This window comes from Nomascus leucogenys, chromosome 23 (genome assembly GCF_006542625.1).
Source record: "Nomascus leucogenys isolate Asia chromosome 23, Asia_NLE_v1, whole genome shotgun sequence".
Taxonomy (NCBI): domain Eukaryota; kingdom Metazoa; phylum Chordata; class Mammalia; order Primates; family Hylobatidae; genus Nomascus; species Nomascus leucogenys.
In genome coordinates, this window is record NC_044403.1 from 200,816 (window position 1) to 223,791 (window position 22,976).

General features: G+C 41.3%; 1 protein-coding gene and 1 pseudogene across 4 annotated transcripts in view; one reads left to right on the forward strand and one right to left on the reverse strand.

Annotated features, from left to right (window-relative positions):
- The window catches only part of SINHCAF (SIN3-HDAC complex associated factor), a 46,051-nt gene that overhangs the window by 18,677 nt on the left and 4,398 nt on the right, over positions 1 to 22,976 (reverse strand). The window contains exon 2 of one of the 4 annotated variants that reach the window (XM_012503571.2): positions 5,626 to 5,763. The exons of 2 other annotated variants lie outside the window; for them this stretch is intronic. The gene's annotated coding sequence lies outside the window, so the exon portion shown is untranslated. Of the gene's footprint in view, positions 1 to 5,621; positions 5,764 to 22,976 lie in introns of all 4 variants that reach the window. One more of the 4 variants, XM_003277789.4, reaches the window with a different exon arrangement.
- On the forward strand, positions 4,367 to 4,464 carry LOC115832974 (annotated as a pseudogene).

Consider the following 22,976-nt stretch of genomic DNA (forward strand, 5'->3'; position numbering starts at 1 on the left):
ATTATCACATAAATCTTTCACCCAGGCTGGAGTGCGGTGGCGCGATCTCGGCTCACTGCAAGCTCCGCCTCCCAGGTTCAAGTGATTCTCCTGCCTCAGCCTCCCCAGTAGCTGGGACTACAGGTGCCCGCCACCACGCCCAGCTCACTTTTTGTATTTTTAGTAGAGACAGGGTTTCACCGTGTTAGCCAGGATGGACTCGATCTCCTGACCTTGTGATCCGCCCGTCTCAGCCTCCCAAAGTGCTGGGATTACAGGTGTGAGCCACCGTGACCGGCCAAGAAAATTATTAATACCACTTTCGTGTCCATAGTTTTAGGAGTTATTACCACAGAACACTATCTTTTTAAAGTTTTTAGAAATAAACTTAGATGAGTAAACCTAAAGCTTCAGTACAGTCATGTGTTGCTTAACAACGGGGACACATTCTGAGAAATCCATCATTGGGCATCCTTGTGCAGACGTCAGTGTCCTCACACAAACCAAGATGGCAATAGCCTACAACACCCCTAGGCTATATGGGATAGCCTACTATTCCTAGGCAACAAACTTATACAGCATGTGACTGTACTGAATGCCGTGGGCAACTATAACACAATGGTAAGAATCTGTGCATCTAAATATAGAAAAGGTACAAAAAAATATGGTATTATAATCTTTTGGGACCACCATCATATATGCAGTCTGTGGTTGACCGAAACGTCCTTGTGTGACATATGGCTGTATTTGTCTTTAGATTATCTCGTCTGATCCCATTCCCTTCCAATTCTGGTTAGTATAATATAGCAAGTATTAATGAAAATGATTCAGAAGTAACCAAATAGCCAGGCTTTTTATGTGTATTTTTTTGGTATTGAAGGGTTTGAAATATAGACAGAGGTTTTACAACTTTTAAAAGAAAATTTTTTTTAAACTTTTATTAGCAAATAGCTAGAAACTGAAGCTTCCCTTTCAAACAGGCTATTGTTAATAAACTGTTCCTCTGCAATGTTTTTGTTGGTGAGAGAGGCAGGCAAAAGAGTGGGATGAGGGCAAGGCAGAGGCCTTGATGCATTTCAATAATTAAGTCTAAACAGTTACCTCTAAGAATTGTTTAAAAAAAACATTTTTAGTTGATAATAATTTTAGTTAAATGCTTGGGAATTTGATATCTTTGAGAGGAAGAAAAATGAGGAAGTACCCTCTACACAGTCATAAGAAAAGATCTAGAGAAGCCTGCTCAGATGAGGCAGATTTTTTTTTTCCTCAATCCAACAACAAACCCATATAATAACTGAAAAGAAAATCCTGAAGAAAATGGTCGCACGTTGCTTTGGAAAAAACAATGTCAAATGACAGAAGATTGCAGAAACAAGAAAGCAGAGTAGCAGTTATTGCTTTAATCTGTATATTCCTGTTTTAAGGCAAAATGTAATACGGCCCTCGTCCTCACACCACCCTGTGCTCTTCTCCAAACTCGCCCAACAGCTTGCATTACCATCAATAAGGTCAGAAACAGTTCCTCTAATACCCTCCGACTTCATCCATAACTCTTGGAAACTTCAGCTTCCCTTCTCAGCAAGGACAAAAGAAGCAGAGCAAAAAAGGCCAGTTCGTTCCATTAATACACAGACCAAATCCTATTACAACAGATAGATTCCTATCTCTACCCTCACAATCTCTTTCCCTTCCCCCAAATAAACAAGTCCTCAAAGCTATCAGCATTCAGCTCATCTCTAGGATGTGAACTACCTTCACTGAGGTTGGATTTGACCAAGACGCCATAGTTTGTGCCAGTTACCACACTGGCAAGCTGTTAAGGATGTTAGGGTTATAGGTGAATACTGAGGCTTTCTTTTTAATCAGCAGCCATCGTGAATTAAGTGTCCCTCTTCAATGATTTTTTTTCTACTGGTGGGGACCTCCACAAAACTTACCCACCACCCCCTAGCAAGACATTCCAGGCATAAGCTGAGGAATATTCTTCTTAGACATAGGCGAGAATAGGCTGATGTCTTAGGATTCATAATCCATTTTTATATAGTTCCATGACCTTACTTTTATCCTGACAAAATTATTCTGCCTGAACATCTGAGAGGGATCTAAATCCTAGGGCTTACCCTCTCCTAGGCAATGCTCAATGAGAAATGCAACAAGGTGGCAGACACCTGTCCTTATGCAACACACAAGAAGCATGTGAACCTTTTAATGGATGACAACTTAATAAACCTATTAAGCCTTTTCTGAGCTTATCCTCACACTTAAGAGGCACCTGGGAATCTGCAGCAAACACACAGGGGTTTCATTCTGGGCTTTGTTTACAGCAACCAAGTTAAACAGTGTTTGGTGTTTAACCATTTCGAGGTTTGGGGAGCCCTGAGATTAACTGAAAGTATTTTCAAAAATCTACAAACCCATGAAATGTTTAAAAAAACAACAACAAAAACACTAGTTAATCTCTAGAGCAAAACCAAGGTCACAAAACGGTCTCTGAAACCAAGTTACTTTATATATTTAACGAAGTAGTGGGTAGGCGTGGCATAACTTGATTTTAAACTGGAGATTTGTTTTTTCAAGCAACCTGGTGGTTCTTTAGAATACTGCTTTCCTAGTACCACATTTGTGCAATATTAAATGATTCCTCCAGTACAATCTATCTTATTTGTTCAAATGACACCATCAGCTATGAAACTATGTGAATTTTGCCTTTATTCTCATAGGCATCATATCACTCGGCACTATGTTTTAAAGGAAGAAAGGTAATACTATCTGCTAATTGATTAATAGTTACAGCTGAGAACAGACCCCATACAATCTCACCCGTAAGCGTGTGTTTGGGGAAAGAAGAGGAAAATTAAGCTGTGAGATAAAGCCAAAAATCAAGAAAAACTTAAAATACTGATTATGAACTGTCATTTGTCTTCTAAAATTAAATAGTGGTATGGTTGCAAAACTCTGAGTATACTAAAAGCCACTGAATTGTACACATTACAAGAGTGAATCCTATGGTATATAAATGAGTGAATTTTATGGTACGTGAATGATCTCAGTAAGCCTGTTTTTGAGATATTTAAAAATAAAAATAACTGAGTTAGGAATTCACTTGCCTTTACCATCTTTGTGAACTCATCATCTAGGATGCCAGTCTCATAGTAGGTGTGTCACCCCAAATTGAGAGACCAAGACGGGAATCTCAATCAAACAAGGTTTATTAGGCCGAGCTTATTGAGGATGTGCGCCCAGGAGGCACAAGTTCCAATAGGTTATAACTGTGTTTCAAAGCAGATTGCATGAGGCACGGTATCCACACATTTTTTTAAACAGGGGTATGCCTGCAGTACAGTGAAGCAACAATTACATTCTTGTCGATGTGACTGGTATTCAGTGATGTTACACATAAGGTAAAGTAAGTATGTGGCTGAGCGGGTAGGAGAGAAGGCTTAATAATTGTGTAGGCATCTCAGGGTCTGGCGGATGATTGATTCCATCCTGCCTTTGTTCTATATCTGATACACAAGTTTACAACCAGTACCCGTTAGTAAAATATTTAACAAACTCCAGTTACAAATGCACAAAGGGTCAGCCTCAGTTAACAGGCCATGGTTTTATTACCCATATGTCAAACTGCAGCCATCTTGGCTCACCTCTCTCTTTTCTTCTGACACTATCATCATCATCTATCTGTCTATCTACAGTATGTTTTCTTACGGTCCTTGAAATAGAAAAAAAAATCATTTCAAGATGTTTTTCAAGATTTGAGGGGTTACAGTTAAAACATGCCTATTTATGGGAGGTTCTAACACTGATCTAACTGACATAGCTGCCTTTGCACGCACACATTCTTCAGCCAGAACAAATATTTAGAAGAGGCTGTGTCAACCCATTTTTCCTTGTATTTCCACATTTTCCCCCTTTTGATCAAAATTTCTCTTTAGAGAACACAAATGATCATATTTTATGTCCTTTTGTCCCTCTGCATTGGGAAGGCTCATTCCCAGGAAGTCATGTCCCACGTTGGAGGGAAAGAGGTGAGATGAGGTTGATGTAGGCCTGAGGCGGACACTCCAGAGGTATGTAGTAGAATCTGCTGCTACGCTTACAGGATAATTCTATCTACATTGTGCTACCATAATGGGGGGGGAGGGTGTTAATTTTTTTGTTATCAAGATAGGATTTCACTGCATTGCCCAGGCTGGTCTCAAACTCCTAGCCTCAAGCAGTCTTCCCACCTTGGCCTCCCAAGTGCTAGGATCGAGTGTGAGCCACTGCACCTGGCCTATAATTCTGGTTTTTAGCAATAGACTTAGGTAAGTTGGTTATAAATACCGTGAGTAATTTAAGTGATAGTAAGAGAAGTAGGATAGAGACTACTATATCAAGGTTTGAGATACTTTTGTCATTTATAAGTGCGATGATTGGGCATTCACATGTGTGAAATGTGCCTCCCTCAAACCTTGTTATGACATCGGCAATTTACCCATGAAAAAGGGGTTGAATTGCAGACTGGAAGAAATAGAAAGCCAATTAAATAGATCATTGAGAAGATCGGTAGTTTGTGCCTCTTGTAACCATTTAGTTTGCTTGGAAATTCTTTCTATGCAAGTCTCTACTTCACCTGAGGTGTTGATGTAAGTGCAGCAGGCAGTGTGAGCTACTGCACAGACTCCTTGTCCCAGCTACTCGGGAGGCTGAAGTAGGAGAATCACCTGAGCCCAGGGAGGTCAAGGCTGTAGTGAGCCGTGATCACACCACCACACTCCAGCCTAGGCGACAGAGCAAGACCCTCCCTCAAAAAAAAAAAAAAAGCACCCTTCAATTTGCCAGCTATTTTGCCAGCTATTTACACTATGTGCCCATCCTTGAGTTGGTGGGTGTGGCCCAATGCCACATACCAAAATGTATCTCTTAACCATTCACGGGAAAGTTGTTTCAAACCTGAGTGAGCCATGGATTGGTTTTACTGCAGGCCTTACAAAAGCCTGCATAAGCACGATATGTAACAAATGACACGTGCTGGTACAATTTGCTTTGCTTTTTCTCCTTTGGACATTCAGTTACTAGTTATGACAATAACGGTGGGAGGCCAGGAATGTGCAGGGACAGCGGCCTGGAAAAGATCAGGAATTAAGTTTGTGCTCTAGATAAGTTAGAGAATTTGTCCCTGATTGGCTTATGATAGATAGGCCTGGGGGTGGTGGGGAGGGGTGAGACTTAGGGGATATTACTAAGCACAGAATGAAAATATGGCTTGGCTTTAGAAGCTGAATTTGAATTTGGAAAGTGACATTTGGGGGGAACTGATATAAGTATATGGTAACATTTGGATGTCAGAAAAATCAATCTCTGGCGCAACAAGTAGCATGTAATGATCCTGAATGGCCCTTGGAAGCTGGTGACAAATCCAGCAATCTGAGAGACTGCCTCCATCTGCCACACTTTAGGAGAGTTTAGCTAATGAACTATTTTTCCATCCCCAGCAGAGACCCTGAAAAGTTGAGTATATATATATATATATATATATAGCCATCATGTGTATAGAAACATTAACCAGGTTATATATCCTATAATCTGAGTCAAAGCAGACAAGGCCAGTCCCCAAAGTAAATATAATACTCTAAGAATGTTTAGACAGGAGATCATACAGGCCTGGTCTGAAGTCTTGGGTCAATTAGCTGTCCACTCTGATGCTGTCAACTTCTCGTCCTGGTTTCAGGGTTGAAGCTGTTTGGTGAATCAGAGACAGGGATCTCTGGTGGGAGTCATGGTCCATTCAGGAAGTTGTGCCTTTTTAAGGTGAGAGATACGGATCCGTGAGTCTACAACCTTTAACTCGGCTGTGCATGGATTAGTCAACGGTACCTGGTAGGGGCCCCTCCAGCAAGGCTGGAGGGAGTCCTTTATGAGATGTCTTTTCCAACAGACAAAATTTCCAGGTTGGAGGTCATGACCAGAATCTTCATCTCCCAGGAGCGCACTGTGGGACGTGTCTTGCACCAAGGTCTGGCTTTTCATGAGCTGGTGAACGAGTCCCTTACAACAGTGCAAGATGTCCCCATTCAGTAAATTTGGATCAGTCATCTTGATTCCCATGTGCCTGGGTCTTCCAGTTACAATTTCATGAGAAGAGAGCTGATAAAGGGATGGATCAAAGGTTGAGCAATACCAAGGGGAGTGCCTTCGGCCAGCAGAGGTGAAAAGCCTCCATAAATTTAGCCAGTTGTGTTTTTATTATTCCATTGGTCCATTCTACCAATCTGGGGACTTAGCCAATTGTGTTATTATTCCATTGCTCCATTCTACCAATCCAGAGGAACTAAGGGTGGTAGGCACAATCAAAATACTGAAATATAGGCCAATTTTTTTTTTTTTTTTTTTTGAGACCAAGTCTCGCTCTGTCACCTAGACTGGAGTGCGGTGGCATGATTTTGGCTTACTGCAACCTCCGCCTGCCAGGTTTAAGCAATTCTCCTGCCTCAGCCTCCCGAGTGGCTGAGACTACAGGCATGCGCCATGATGCCCGGCTAATTTTTGTATTGTTAGTGGAGACGGGATTTTACCATGTTGGCCAGGCTGGTCTTAAACTCCTGACCTCAGGTGATCTGCCCGCCTCGGCCTCCCAAAGTGCTGGGATTACAGGCATAAGCCACTGTGCCTGGCTCCAAATTTTACAAATGCTCAATGACCTGGGCACTAAAATAAGTTGCCCTATTGCTGTGAAGTTCAAAAGGGGACTCCCCATAATGGGGTAATCCCTTCTAATAAGATTTTACCCACTACCATTGCCCATCAGCAGGATGGGCAATTGCATTACCCAATGCAAAAACATGCATATCATTACCAATACATGTTTATATGCTTAAGATGGTGGCAGCTGGATAAAATCAAGCTGCCACATCTCAAAAGGTCTAGGTAGAAAAAGAAAATGACGCTGAGCCCCATAAAGGGGTTTTCCAGGATTGTGTTTTGGGTAGATGGTACACTGTGAATCAATCTTCTGTGCCATGATGACAGTCTCCAATAATATTGTTTATAATAGGATATCATTTTATCTGAATTCCAATGGGTCAAGCTGTAAATGTGTTCCATGAGGGGCATCTGATACCCCACTAGGATAATGGGTTTATCATTAGGTCCATAGTTCAGTTTGGGGGAAAAGTACCCCCTCCTTTCGTTTCCAGGTAGATCTTTCTTCGGTGAAAGCTAAGTCTTGGGTTCCCTTTAGCATAGACTTAACTGTTTAAGTCTCACAGTCATTCCAAGGATCGGACTGGTGTCTCAAATGCAGCTCTCTTAGCTACTGCGTCAGCAAATTGATTACCTTGACTCTGTATTGTTTAATTCAGAGCAGCCTGGAACCTTTATAATTGCCAAAAGCGAGCTCCAAGACTAGTCCATTTTTTATGGGTTGCCCTGAGAAGGTTAAATACCCTCTCTCTTTCCATAGCATTCCAAAGTCATGAGCACCACCAGATGCATAGGGGCATAATTTTTGCTACTTTTATTCTTTGCTAGTTGACAAGTTTGAGTCAGGGCAATCAGTTCAGCCAGTTGGGCTGACTTAGCCTGAAGAAGACCAGCTTCAATGACCATGGCACATCCTGCTTTAACCTTACCACCTTCTCCCCTCAAGTAAGATACATCTATAAACCATTCTGTCTCAGCATTATCTAGTGGTGATTCTTGTAGGTCTGTCCTTGGGGTAAAAAGTTGGGTGTGTCATCAGGATGAAGTCATGAGAGGTCTTATCAGAAGACTGGCCAGGCCTGGTGCAGTGGCTCATGCCCATAATCCTAGCACTTTGTGGTCTGCTAAATTCATATTTCAGTATTTGGGAAAAGTAAGTGGGGCACCGTATATCCCTGTGACATCACAGTCCAAGTATACCGTCATTCTCTCCAGGTAAAGGCAAACAAATACTAACTACGTGAATGTATAGGGATGCTTAAAAATGCACTACAGAGATCCACAAGTGCCACTCAAGGTGGGCAGACTGCTTGAGCCCAGGAGTTTGAGACCAGCCTGGGCAACGTGGTAAACCCTGTCTCTACAAAAAATACAAAAATTAGCCAGGTGCAGTGGTACAAGCCTGTAGTCCCAGCTACTCAGGAGGCTGAGGCAGGCAGATTAACTGCGCCCAGGAGGTCCAGGCAGCAGTGAACTGTGATCACGCCACTGCAGTCCAGCCTGGGTGACAGAGCAAGGCCCTGTCTAAAAAAAGAGAGAGAAAGAGAGTGGCCAGGTTAGGATTATTGCAACAAGAGATGGTAACATTAGAGGATAATAAAATTAAGACCGAATAGGAAGTTAATCTATTGAAAGATAAGTGTTGAGTTATGATGGGAATTCAGAAGTAGCTCAACTGAATGTGGAATGAAGGCGGTAAGGAAGAGGACCCCATGACTATCTCTCCAACAGTTTTATATAGAAGGGCTGTAGCTGATATTGCCCTCATACAAGGGGGCCATCCTCGAGTCGCTGGATCTAACTGCTGACTATAATAGCCTATAGGTCTTTGCTGGTCACCAAGTTTGAGTCAACATACCAAATGTGTTCCCTCCATCTTCATGAACAGAAAGAAAGTTCATAGTTTGGGTGTCTTATTGCTGGGGCATTTATTAACCTTTTCTTTGAAAAAAAAAAAAAAAAAAAAAACGGACTCTTGCTCTGTCACTTAGGCTGGAATGCAGTCGGCTCACTGCAACCTCTGCCTCCCAAGTTCAAGCGATTCTCCTGCCTCAGCCTCCCACGTAACTGGGACTACAGGCGTTTTGCCACCACATCTGGCTCATTTTTGTATTTTCTTACTAAAGACACAGTTTCACCATGTTGCCTGAGCTGGTCTTGAACGCCTGGCCACAAGCATCTGCCCGCCTCAGCCTCTCAAAGTGCTGGGATTACAGGCATGAACCACCGCGCCTGGCCTACTAATCTTTCTTTAATTTGCTGCACAGCTGGTTGTCCCTCACGAGTCCACATGATGGGATCAGGCTGGTAATTCTTTAAACAGGTACAAAAGGGTTGAGTCACACGATAAAAATTTAGTATCCAGCTTCTACAGTAGCAAGCCAACTCCAAGAACCCTCTAAGCTATTTTTTAGTAGGAAGCATCAAAAAAGCTAAGATTCCTTTGATTCTATCAGGATTGATGCTCAATCTTTTGGCTGACATGACATGTCCCACATTTGACTTGAGAAAGACAAAATTAAAGTTTACCCTTAGACACCTTGTACCCTGTAATGGCCAATTGTTGAAGTAAGTACAAGTTTTCTTCTTTAGAAGAAGAAAGTGTGTCAGAGCAGAGGAGGTATGCACACACTGGATGAGGATCCCCTGAGAAAAGTCCAAGTCTGCCAAATTCATATTTCAGTATTTGGGAAAAGTAAGTGGGGCACTGTGACATCACAGTCCAAGTATATCGTCATTCTCTCCAGGAAAAGGCAAACAAATACTGACTACCTAGATGTATAGGGATGCTTTAAAAAGGCACTACAGAGATCCGCAACTGAAAAATATTGTCAGGGACAGGCACAGTGGCTCACACCTATAACCCCAGCACTTTGGGAGGCTGAGGCGGGTGGATCACTTGAGGTCAGGAGTTCGAGACCAGCCTGGCCAACATCATGAAACCCCGTCTCTACTAAAAATACAAGAATAAGCCAGGTGTGGTGGTACACATCTGTAATCCTAGCTACTTGGCAGGCTGAGGCAGGAGAATCACTGGATCCCAGGAGGTGGAGGCTGCAGCAGTGAGCTGAGATTGTGCCACTGTACTACCAGCCTAGGTGACAGAGTGAGATTCCGTCTCAAAAAAAAAAAAAAAAAAGAACACTATCGTCCTTGATATTTGGTATGGCAGACAGGAGTATGAAGGTTAAGAAGCACTGGATATCTAGGAATTATAATACTGTCTACAGTCCTTAAGTTTTGTACAAATCTCCATCCCCTTCCCATTTGGTTCCTTGATAAGGAAAATGGGGGTGTTGCAGGGACTGATGCAGGGAATAATAAAACCTCTCTCAAGATAATCTCATGATTGGGGCAACTCCATCTATGGCTTCTTGCCATAGTGGCTATTATTTTACGTTAAACAAGGGATTCTTAGTGTTAATCTCAACCTTTATTGGAGTAGCTGTGAGTATCTTTTCTATGTCTATGTTAGACTGGGACCACAGCTGGTAAGAAATAGTTTCAAGTAAAAGCTCAGCTTCTGGCATTAGTAGAAAAGTTGAAGTTTAAAAAAAGCCTTATGGTTTCCTTCCCTTTATTACATTTCATTTTGTTTTCTCATTTTCCCAATCACATGAGGGTATCTTTACACCACTAACATCAACTTGTGATTTTTTTTTTTTTGAGATGGAGTCTCACTGTCGCCCAGGCTGGAGTGCAATAGTATGATCTCGGCTCACCGCAACCTCCGCCACCGAGGTTCAAGCAACTCTCCTGCCTAAACCTCCAGAGTAGCTGGGATTACAGGCATGCACCACCACACTCGGCTAACTTTGTATTTTTTTAATATAGAGTTTTTCCATGTTGGTCAGGCTGGTCTCAAACTCCCGACCTCAGGTGATCCACCTGCCTCAACCTCCCAAAGTACTGGGATTACAAGCGTGAGCCACGGTGCCCGGCCAACTTGTGATATATTATGAGGGCATTTTTTGGTTTGCTTTCCCCAATCCCATGGTTTCAGTTCCAGAAACATTTCCCACTTTGAGGAAAAAGAGATGAGCATTATGGATGTCGTGGAAATTTCAATCCAGAAGGTTAAACAGGCACTTCTGGGCATATCAGGAAAACACGGGATTGGCTGAGGGTATCACATTCACAGCCCTTGGGAGGAAGCCAAACCCAATGAACCACTAAAGCAAAGATGTGAACTTAAAGCAAGAGATAGGTTTATTAGGTATACCCACCATGTTAACTTTTTCATTCCTCTGAGAAATAGGGTTTTCAAGTAAGGTGGAATTTATAACTCATACAGCAGCTCCTGTGCCTATTATTGTGTTAATTTCTCCCAAAGAGTGAGTTAAAGCAGCATATTGGGAGAAATGAAAACCCCCTATTTCCGGCCGGGCGCGGTGGCTCACGCTTGTAATCCCAGCACTTTGGGAGGCCGAGGCGGGCGAATCATGAGGTCAGGAGATCGAGACCACAGTGAAACCCCGTCTCTACTAAAAATACAAAAAAAATTAGCCGGGCGTGGTGGCAGGCGCCTGTAGTCCCAGCTACTCGGAGAGGCTGAGGCAGGAAAATGGCGTGAACCCGGGAGGCGGAGCTTGCAGTGAGCCGAGATTGCGCCACTGCACTCCAGCCTGGGCGACAGAGCGAGACTCCGTCTCAAAAAAAAAAAAAGAAAAAGAAAACCCCCTATTTCCTCAGAGGAGTCCTAGTTTTCCAGTTTATCATCCTGTTGTTTCCATTTCAATGTCCTGCAATTCCTTTTAAAATGCCCTAGTTTCTTGTAGTAGAGACAGACGAGGGGAGAAGAGTTCTTAGGACCAGGAGTTCCTGGCCTGGGAGTTTTAAGAGGTTAACTGTTACCATTGTTAAGCGTACAGCCTTTTGATTTTCCTTTTTTATCACTGTGCAGGACAACTGGTCAGCTAGTTGGCCAGTCATTAGTTCTGGCCATCACCTAGTCAGTCATGTGACATTTGACAAGAGTGGGTAGTGCATCATCCAAATTGTTTGGGAAACTTTAATAATGTGTCATTTTTATTGTTTTCAAAGTTGTCCACTGACATCTGCAATATGTTTTCATGTTTTATCAAAGTGGGTAAAAAAAATCTACAACAGGCCCATCTGGATTCTGGCAGCATTGCTAGATTTTAATCCAATCTACGATTTTTTTTTTTTTTTTTTTTTTTCCGAGAGAGTCTCACTCTGTCACCCAGGCTGGAGTGCAGTGGTACAATCTCAGCTCATTGCAACCTCCGCCTCCGAGGTTCAAGCAATTCTCCTGCCTCAGCCTCCTGAGTAACTAGGATTACAGGTGTGTGCCACCACGACTGGCTCATTTTTGTATTTTTAGTAGAGATGGGGTTTCACCAGTTGGCCAGGCTGGCCTCAAACTCCTGACCTCGTGATCCACCCGCCTTGGCCTCCCAAAGTGTCCAGCCGTAATCTATGATCTTTTGAAAAAAACCAAGGGAATGGCATTTAACAGAGAAGCTGCTCATACCCACACATCTTTGAGCCATCTTCTGAAAGTTGGGGAGTTGGCTGTGGCAGAGGTCATACTGGATTTTCAGGAACAAGATCTGTTAGGGGATCCAACCACACTGTGCTTTTTCTAGCTATTCCTTAGCTTAAGCAGCTGAAACCAGCATGTAGACAAACCGAAAAATGTCGGAATGACCTGGGTCATCGATTTTAATTGAGTTCAAATTCTTTGGTAAAGCAAATCCGATCTTCATAAGGGTCCGGAAATTCCTTAACTATGGCCCATAATTTGGCCTTCGACTAGGGTTGATAGAGAATCAGGACTCCAGGCAGGCTGGGTACACACGCTGCTGGTACTGGAAGTGAACCACTGGGACTGAGCATGAGCAAGCCAGTGAGTGGGTCCCACAGCCCCCTGGACCCTGGATGCCAGGGCATGGCGGCTGCCAAGGTGGCTTTAACTGAGAGAGCAGATCCAACTGAACTTCTAACAATATTTTTGAAGTATGCAAGCATTGAGAAAAATGGTGAATTTTTCACGTCTCCCAATGACTTCATCACTCCATACTTGACTTCATCACTCCATACTTGAACATTTTTGGAGAAAGCCAGCCTAACCCAAAGACTGTGGAACTTTTAAGTGGGGTGGTGGGTCAGACCAAAGATGGAAGGAATGTTGTCCCAGCGTTGATGATGCTAAGTTTGATCACTTGATGAAGTTGGCATCCACCAGATATTTCCATTGTAATGACTAATATCTTTTCAAGAATGTGTGGCTTTTTCATTGGTCCTGGGTGCCCCTGATACTTTGCTTATGGTAGCCTTTCAGCTACCATAAACAAAGTTTGACAAAGCTGGCAAAGGAGAAGTAACTTTTGATCAGAAAGAGGATGGTACCAGCAGTCTACAGGTCTCATCCCAGTCACTGTTCCCTGGTCCCAATGGTAACAACTAACATTTATCACCATCAGTTGGTTTTGCCTGTTTTTAAACTTAATTGGAACTATACAGAATGTACTCTTTCAGTCTGGCTTCTTTTGTTCAACATTTGTGAGATTAATCCATGCTGTATTTTTTATTTTTCTTCACTGTATAGAATTCCACTGTGTGACAGCATATCCATTCTAGGGTCGATAGACATTTTGGGACATTTTCAGTTTTGGCTACTACAAGTAATGTGTTTTCAACACTGTTTTATGTATTTTTGGGGTGTGTGTGTGTGTGTGTGTGTGTGTGTGAGTATTTCTAGGAACAGAACTGCTGGGTCATAGAAAATGTGTAAATTTACCTTCAGCAGATCTTGCTAAACTGTTTCCTAAAATGATGCTACCAGATAACACTCATACCATCATTGTATGACGGCTCCATTTATTTCAGGTATTTGCCAACACTTGGTATCAGTCATTTGTTATTTCAGTGATATCTCAGTGTGGTTTTGATAAGCATTTCCCTGATTCCAAATGGGTCCTAGAACTTACTGGCCATTTAGGTATCCTCTTCAGTCATGTGCTTATTTTCTGGATACAAGACCTTTGGTGGTTATATGTTTCACAGATGTCTTTACTCTGTTCACTGTTAACTCATTTAACTGAGTCTTGAGGAACTTAAGTTCCTAATTTTAATGCAGTACAAATTATCAGCTTTTTCTTTTGTAGCTAGCTCTTTTCGCATCCTGATTAAGAAATCTTTGCTTTCCTCCAGGTCAGGAAAATAATCTCCTTTATTATCTTCCAGAAGTTTGTTTTCCTTTCAAATTTAGATTTTAATTGTTCTAGAATTTGTGATATTTTTACATGGCATTAAAGGTAAGGGTCGAAGATTCTTCCCTGGCCCTCTTCCCCATGGATATGTAGATCACCCAGCACCATTTAATGAAAAGATCACTCTTTTCTTTTTTCTTTGAGATGCAGTTTTGCTCTTGTTGCCCAGGCTGGAGTGCAATGGCACGGTCTCGGCTCACTGCACCCTCCACCTCCAGGGTTCAGGTCATTCTCCTGCCTCAGCCTCCCAAGTAGCTGGGATTACAGGCACCCGCCACCACGCCCAGCTATTTTTTTTGTATTTTTAGTAGAGACAGGGTTTCACCACATTGGCCAGGCTAGTCTCAAACTCCTGACCTCAGGTGATCCACCTGCCTCGGCCTCCCAAAGTGCTGGGATTACAGGTGTGAGCCACCCCACGCAGCCAAGATCACTCTTTTCTTTATTGTACTGCAGTGGTACTGCTGTCATAAATCCAATATGGGGCTGTATCTGAATGCTCTATTCTTTTTATATAATTGTATATTATCCACTAATACTATACTATCTTACTACAGCTTTGTAAGTCATACCTGATAAGTCTTTCAATTTTATTCTTTAAGATTATCTTGGCTATTCTTGGCCCTATTCATTATCAAAACAATTTTAGAATAAGTTGTTGGCTGGGCGTGGTGGCTCACGCCTATAATCCCAGCACTTTGGGAGGCCGAGGCAGGCAGATCACGAGGTCAGGAGATCGAGACCATCCTGGCTAACACGGTGAAACCCCGTCTCTACTAAAAATACAAAAAATTAGCCAGGCAAGGTGGTGGGTGCCTGTAGTCCCAGCTACTAGGGAGGCTGAGGCAGGAGAATGGAGTGAACCCTGCAGGGTGGAGCCTGCAGTGAGCCGAAATCACGCCACTGCACTCTAGCCTGGCCGACAGCAAGACTCCGTCTCAAAAAAAAAAAAAAAAAGAATAAGTTGTTAATTTTCACAAACATCCTGCTGGGATTCTGAATGCTACTGTATTGAATATGTGTAATATCTGTGTGTATAATTAAATGTTTTTTTGTTTGTTTTGTTTTTTTTGAGATGGAGTCTCGCTCTTGTTGCCCAGGCTGGAGTGCAATGGCACGATCTCGGCTCACTGCAACCTCCACCTCCTGGGTTCAAGCGATTCTCCTGCCTCAGCCTCCCAAGTAGCTGGGATTACAGGTGCCCACCACCTCACCCGCCTAATTTTTTGTATTTTTAGTAGAGGTGGGGTTTCACCGTAATGACCAGGCTAGGCTGGTCTCGAACTCCTGACCTCAGGTGATCCACCCTCCTCAGCCTCCCAAAGTGCTGGGATTATAGGCATGAGCCACCACGCCCGGCCAATTAAATGTTTTAATCCCTTAAAAAAAGAGAAAGAGAATTAGGAATCCCCCACCTATCGTAGGCTGTTCCCAGAATGAGGAAACCACAGGAAGCATTCCTGTAGAGTTCCTGTCCCTCACTTCTGAACAAGAGGTTGCTGCCAGGGTAGGTAGAAGGACAACAAGAACAGGGGCCTTTGGAGCCGTGTTTCCTGTCACAGTCTGTTTAACAAGTGTCAGACAAGGAGAAAGAGATGGCAGAAGAAGAAAAATCAGATCCACCCTGGGGAGTTAGAAAGATGAAGATAGAGTGGCAGGGCACGGTGGCTCACGCCTGTAATCCCAGCACTTTAGGAGGCGAGGCGGGCGGATCACGAGGTCACGAGATTGAGACCAGCCTAGCTAACTCGGTGAAACCCCGTCTCTACTAAAAATACAAAAAAAAATTAGCCGGGCGTGGTGGCAAGCGCCTGTAGTCCCAGCCACTCTAAAGGCTGAGGCAGAAGAATGGCGTGAACCCGGGAGGCGGAGCTTGCAGTGAGCCGAGATCACACCACTGCACTCCGGCCTGGGCAACAAAGCGAGACTCCATCTCAAAAAAAAGAAAAAAAAAAAAAGAAAGATGAAGATAGAGTGAAGGTGTAGGTGGTGAAGGAGACACCAAAGAGAGATACTTCTGAAGATTTTTTTTTTAATAGGAGAGTATATTTGAGAGCTATCTGCTAACACCTCTAAGTTGTTTATCAGCATTCTGTAAGGAAGAAAGATCATCCTATCCACTTTTGCTACTTTCAAGATACCACTGGAAGTAGCTTCCCCATTCTGGTTGCTTAATTTTTGCACTAGCACCTTCCATCCTGGTCTGCATATATCAAAGGGTCTGCATTTAGGCCATTGTGATGTGGAGTCATTCTTAAGTCATCCTGGTCCATTTGTTTAAGCAATTACACAATGAGGCACCCCAAGTACTGTATATTAACCCAGCTGGGGTTTCTAAAGGTGGAATCAGATATTCTGCAGTTGCAGGGGATTTAGTCGATTTAGAGGCTTTGTTCTCCATAATTTTTAATACCTTCTCATTAGATTGACTAAGTCAGGAGGCGTTCTGAATCCGAATGTGCTGCTTGCAAACACAAAGCTTGAGGATGCACACCCAGGAAGCACGAGTTCCAGTAGCTTATTACCTGTGCTCTGAAGTAGACTGCATGAGGCACAGTCTTTACACATTTTTTAAGCAGGAAAATATGTGCAGTATGGTGAAGCAATAGTTGAGAACTTGGTTCATATTCAGTGATGTTATGCCTAAAGTAAAGTAAATATGTGGTTGAGTGGGTAGGAGAGAAAAGTTAATAATTGTGTAGGCACCTTAGGGTCTGGTGGAAGGATGATTGATTCCATCCTGCCTTTGTTCTGTATCTGATAAACAAGTTTACAACCAGTATCTGTCAGTAAAATATTTAACAAACTCCAGTTACAAACCCAAGGGGTCAGCTTTAGTTTGTAGGCAGTGGTTTAATTATGCATATGTCCAAACTGCAGCCATCTTGGGCCAGTTTTCTCTTTTCTTCTGACACCATCTATCATCATCTATCTGTCTGTCTACAGTATGCTGTCGGAAGTTTCTTCAAATAGGACAAACATTTTGAGAAGTTTCTCAGGATTTGAAAGGTTACAGTTAAAACATGCCTATGTACGGGAGTTTGTAACGCTTATCTCTGACATAGCTGCCTTTGCAATATACACACATTCCTGGGCCGGAAAGAAATTTAGAGGAGGACTGTGTTGATTGGTTTTTTATTTGTTTTCACAGGTGCAATAAATGTGTTGCTTAAATTTTAAGTTGTCATTTGTATAGCACTTTACATTTTATAAAGCACTTTCACTAGCATTCTTTCTTTGACTACTATTAGCCAAAAACCCAAAAATTGTTCTAATACTGTAACAGTTAAAAACAATCAACCATGGTCGGGCTTGGTGGCTCAAGCCTGTAATCCCAGCACTTTGGGATGCCAAGGTGGGTGGATCACCTGAGGTCAGGAGTTTGAGACCAGCCTGACCAACATGACAAAACCCTATCTCTACTAAAAATAAAAAAATCTGCTGGGCGTAGTAGTGGCAGGCACCTGTAATCTCAGCTACTCAGGAGGCTGAGGCAGCAGAATTGCTTGAACCCGGCAGGCGGAGTTTGCAGTGAGCTGAGATTGTGCCACTGCACTCCAGCCTCGGGGACAAGTGCAAAAATTCATCTCAAAAAAAAAAAAAAAAAAAAAATCAACCATGCTATAATTATAGCTCTGACCAAATAAATTGAATATCCCAAAGTTTAAAAAGATTAAAGGTAATCGCTAAGTCAGCAAAAGCAATTAAAACAATAACTGTAATTATATGGACAATATATATAAACAAAAAAAAGTTTTAAAACACAACAATCAACTCTAAACATCTGTTTTGGTTGATTTGTAGAGTTTTCTTCTACTTTAAAGCTGTGGGTTTCATATAAATTTAATGATCTTAATGAATCTAACCTTGGTGCTGATGAGTCAAGAAAGGGATGAGATAACCACAGTATATCAAAGATACAAAAGGGACAATTCTAATCTCATCTAATGAAATTGGGAAGCCAAAGATCAAGAATAATGTCTAATTTTACATCTAATTAAACACATAAGTTTACTGAATATAATAATATACATACGAAAGAAAAAGTTTCACAGCGATAGTTTATATTAAAGACGCTATTTAGGAAAAGTTTTCTGATAAATAAGATTAAAGATTATCTCTTATAAATCTCAGCAATACCAAATACTTGTTCATTTTAAGCTCCAACCAGGAAACAGAATGAAAAATACTGAAATGCAAATTTTAGAGCTTTAGTACCCTTTTTAATATGGAATCAAGAGATAGTGAAAAGGTGATGAATTTAATTCAACTATTTTCTTGTCTTTTTAAATCTTATAAGGTGTTAACTCACATTTAACGATATGGAGAGGGTTCTTATTATGATGAATTTAACATATGTTAAGCTCACCTTAGTTGGCATGTATGCTTTGAAGGACATCATTAGTTACTCCAATATAACTTCCCCAATTCCACTTTCTAGATTTCTTCTTCTGGCTTTTTTATATACTCAGAAGTAAAGCGTTTTTTAATATTCAAAAGTACCTTTCAAAACTCAATAATACCACTGGGTGGACTAGATGGAAGAAAACTGAGAGCAGCAGTCAAACGTGGTAAGTAACAGTTAACTTCACAACTGTCCAAGACATCTCGGGAACTGAAATTCTGATATGCACAAATTAGGGGGACAACCTCCCAAATGAAACTATCCTTAAGTTTCCAATAAACCAAAATCCTAGCTTCTAATTATCATTTTTTTCTTTCTAAAAATCAACTGGCCTAAGTCTTTAAAAACAAAAAAAAAAACAAGATAGTTGAAGTGACTTAAATGTCAATGAATTTTCAGACTGATTAAACTATGGTTGAAACACCACAGAATGCTGTTTCAACCTTTAAAGCAAGTTGAACAGTATAATCTCACAGGATGCTTTTAAAATGAGACTGTAAGTACACAAACTTCTTTTTAAATTGGTTCTTAAAAATAGTAAATAGTGGTTGCCTCTGAGGAGTACAAGCATAAAAGAAGCTTACTTTCACTTTACTACCTCCTGCTTTTTTTTCTTAACCAAGAGCATCACTCTCCAATAACCTTGGTTATCAAGACACACCTTAAGAGTAATCTAAAAAAGCACAGAGAGCTTAAATAAACTTCCTCAAAGACATACAGATGGAGAGATACAAATTAGAAAATACACTCCATGGGAGAGACTATGAAATAGACTGGTAAGATCAAAATACACACAGAGCAGAATGGGAAGGAAACTGCACACAGGAGACAAGCAAAAGATTTGTAAAGTGGGAAGGAAGCAGCAGTGAACAAAGACAAAAAGAACTAAGCAACCAAAGACAACTTTGAAGTGAAGGAGATGCATTTCTTTAGGGCCAAACTAGAAATGGCAGGATGATGGGAAAGGAAAAGAAATAACACGAAAAAATACTCGTGATCACAAACTGTGGGGACCCTTGAGTTCCTGTAATTGGTAATGCCACCGCTGACACCATTTTAGTCAATCATATGCTATCGTTAATCACATTTAAGTACAGCATCCAGTAAACACTAACAGTGTAACTGGAGCAACACTTTTCACAAAGGGTCAACGGGACTAAATGCTTTGTATTCTCTCGCTGCTAGGCCATTTGGCTGCAGTATTCCCCAACAATGAGACATGTTTCATCAGCAGTTAAGGAAGGCCGTGGAGCAGTAAGACATTATTTCCTGTTACCTGCTTCTAGATACCAGCCTACATCTCAGCACAATTCCTGAATTTAGCTAACTTTAAGGGACAAATGTAAATCTGCCTGGAAGAAAACTGAGAAAGGGGCAGCAGACCCCACTTGTTTGCCAACAGCCTCTCCAAACCTGTGCCCTGTCTCTGAGAAATTATATGGTAAAGCATCTATATCTGTGGAATCCACACTTGGCAGAAGAGCCTAAAACTCATCCTACATAGGAAAGAGGTCAAACTCAGAAATAAACAAGTCTTCAACTGAAATGGCATAGGTTAAAAATAAAATTACAAATTCAAGTCTCTGGGCTTTAGACAGTGTAAAACACCAGGCCCCTCCAATTTTGGTAGAGTTAAAAAAAAAAAAAAAAAAAAAACAACTAGGTCTCCCGATTGTAGATTAAGAGGAATTCCAGTGGATGAAAAAAAAAGTTGAAAGTGTCAGAAAGAATATTTATTTGCTTTTAATGGATGATTGAGTGAGAAAATATAACCATACTTGAGTCTGCAATGAGTCAATTTGGAGTCTATTTCTGCTTCTGTCTTTACAACTAAATAGGAAGTCACTCCTAATTTTATTTGCCCTTCTGTAACATCAGGAAATTCTGTTTATTTCCTTGAATTTATAAGAGTTGCACATTACAGAAAAATAAATGCTATCTATCCCAAGATATATAAAACAAATTTAATTGAAGGTAAAATTCTGATTACTAAAGACTTTCTTTTAAGCCCAGGTCTGTGGGAAAAGAGGAACTGAGCCTTTTCAGGGAGACTTTAAGGTCATGAAAAGCCCCATATACTCCTCTATGAAGCTGTTCTCCCATTTTCAAACTTGATAAAAATGTTAAGAAAATGGATACATGATAGTATACACACCTGATTTGACCCAAACCTCAGGAAAGTTCCTTAACCTCACTAATCCTGTTTCCTCATCTATAAAATAATGACAGGCCGGGCACGGTGGTGGCTCACGCCTGTAATCCCAGCACTATGGGAGGCTGAGGCAGGTGGATCGCCTGGTCAGGAGTTCGAGACCAGCCTGGCTAACATGGTGAAACACTGTTTCTACTAAAAATACAAAAAATTAGCCCGGCCTGGTGGCACGTGCCTGTAATCCCAGCTACTCAGGAGGCTGACGCAGGAGAATTGCCTGAACCCAGAGGCAGAGGTTGCAGTGAGCCAAGATCACGCCATTGAACTCCAGCTTAGGCAACAAGAGCAAAGCTCAGTCTCAAAATAATAATAATAATGACAAATCCAAATCTCCTGAATAGTATCTGTAAAGCATCAACACAACATCAACACAAAGACTGGCACAAGGTATGCACTCAGCTCTGACAATTCTTTTTACTCACAGATCTTTCTTCTTTCTCTCTTTTTTTCCTCTTACATTTCAGGTATCATTTTGCTTTCTGTCTTTGGGCAATCCACTCGCAGGAAGTTACTAACCAACCTTATTGGTAATACCTATTATTCATTCCCTGGTCCAATCTCTCCCCTTAGCTCTAGGATAAATGTGGCCAACTGACCGCCAATCCATTCCAATCTTTAAATACCCTGAGAATTGATTATATAATCTTCCCTCCAAATCTGCTCTTCCTCTGTTTACCTATCTTGGTTGTCATCCACAGTCACACAAAAACAACTTGGAAGCCAACTGAGCTCTTCCTTCACCCTCTGCATGGCCCTCCATCAAATTTATTGTGAAGTCCTTAGAAATTCTGTTTCTTCCTTCACTTCCATCCCCATTGCCTGTTTGTTCCTCATCATGGTGCATGAACTCCTGTCAGAACCTTGTAACTGACTTCCCTACATCCTTTAAACATGTGATATCTTCCTAAAGTTCAACTACTAATCTTCCCTTCCAAGGTACCAACACTGGCTTCACGATAGTATCTAAACTCCTTGGCAAGGAATTCAAAGCTTTTCAGGATCGGCTCCTGCCTACCAGCTGCTCCCAACCTGGAATTCTGATATTCTAACAGTGTCAGACCAACTTTAATAACTAGCCACCCTCTACTCAGGCTGTTATTTCTGTCTGAGACGGCTTACCCTCCATCCCCTTGACCTGGGAAATTCTCTTACGAATTACTTATTTTACAAAACCCTTCCATACCTTTATTAGAACACCTACCACATAAGATTTCACTTCTTGTTTACTGTATTATCTCCTCTACTCAATAGTAAACCGCTGTAGAGCAGAAACTAAGTCTTGTGTTACAACCAGGTGCTGGCTGTACATAGTACACAGAAACGGGTAGAATTTGCTAACTACTCAAAGAGTGGGGCAGCCAAGATTAATATAAACAGTATATTTAAGGGCATGGAATGGGAAATGGTGTCTACAATAAAGACGTGAAAACTAATGTTTTGAAAGGAGTCATTGTTTGCACTATTGATCATAGAAATATTTTTCATGTTTTTAAAAAGGAGTCATTTTTCTTTAACATTTGGTCTATAGACTTTTGTAGGAAAAAAAAACCTGAGGTTTTAAAAGCTATAGGAAAAAATGTTTCTTGCTTATTTCAAGCAGGAGCAGGGGGAAGGAAATTAGACTAGTGTGGGGAGAAATGAGAAATGAGAGCTACTTCAACTCAGCACAGTTAACATTTACCAAATTAAAATAACATTAAGCCAAACCAAACTTATAATAGGTGGAAAACAACTAAATACAAAGCTAGAAATAAATTCTTTTAGTTCAACTGTAACTTTCATACTTGAATATGTAACAGCAATGTGCCTGTGACATTAGTATTTCTGAGGCAAAGAGAAAACCTTCCTACCTTAAACAAACTCCCTTTTTGGACTAGATGCATTTCCAGATTATTTCCATAATACAGAAAAATCCTAGTTGCAGATTCAATAAAAAAACTGAAGAAACAAAAGACAACAAAATAGTCTCAATTTATAACACCCCAAAATCAAAACTTAACTGTGGGAAATACAGGACAATCTTGTGGACAAAAGAAATCAGGAAGAAAGAAAAATGACATTTTCCAGGTTTCCACAGGACTTTCTGATGTAAAATGGTTGAATCAGAATTGAAAAGACAACCAAGAGTCAAGGGCAGTGTCTTCCCAGAACTGCTTTCATAAGGTAAGGGAAGGGACCAAAGACACTCATTCTTTCCACTAAAAATTTACTTAATGTTTCCCCAGAAATGACAACTGACCCAGGCCTCAGTTTTATCTTCTGTAAAATGTCTGTTTCCCAGTGTTGTGAGGACAACAGCAGCTAATATTTATCAACGGTGTCACTTGCTTAATTACAACTTATTTACAATAGGTATTACTACCATTTTACAGATGAAAAAAACTGGATCACAAAGTGACTATAAGATGATGACAGCTTTGAAACCCAAGCATTAATTACCCAGAAACCTCTGAACAGCAAA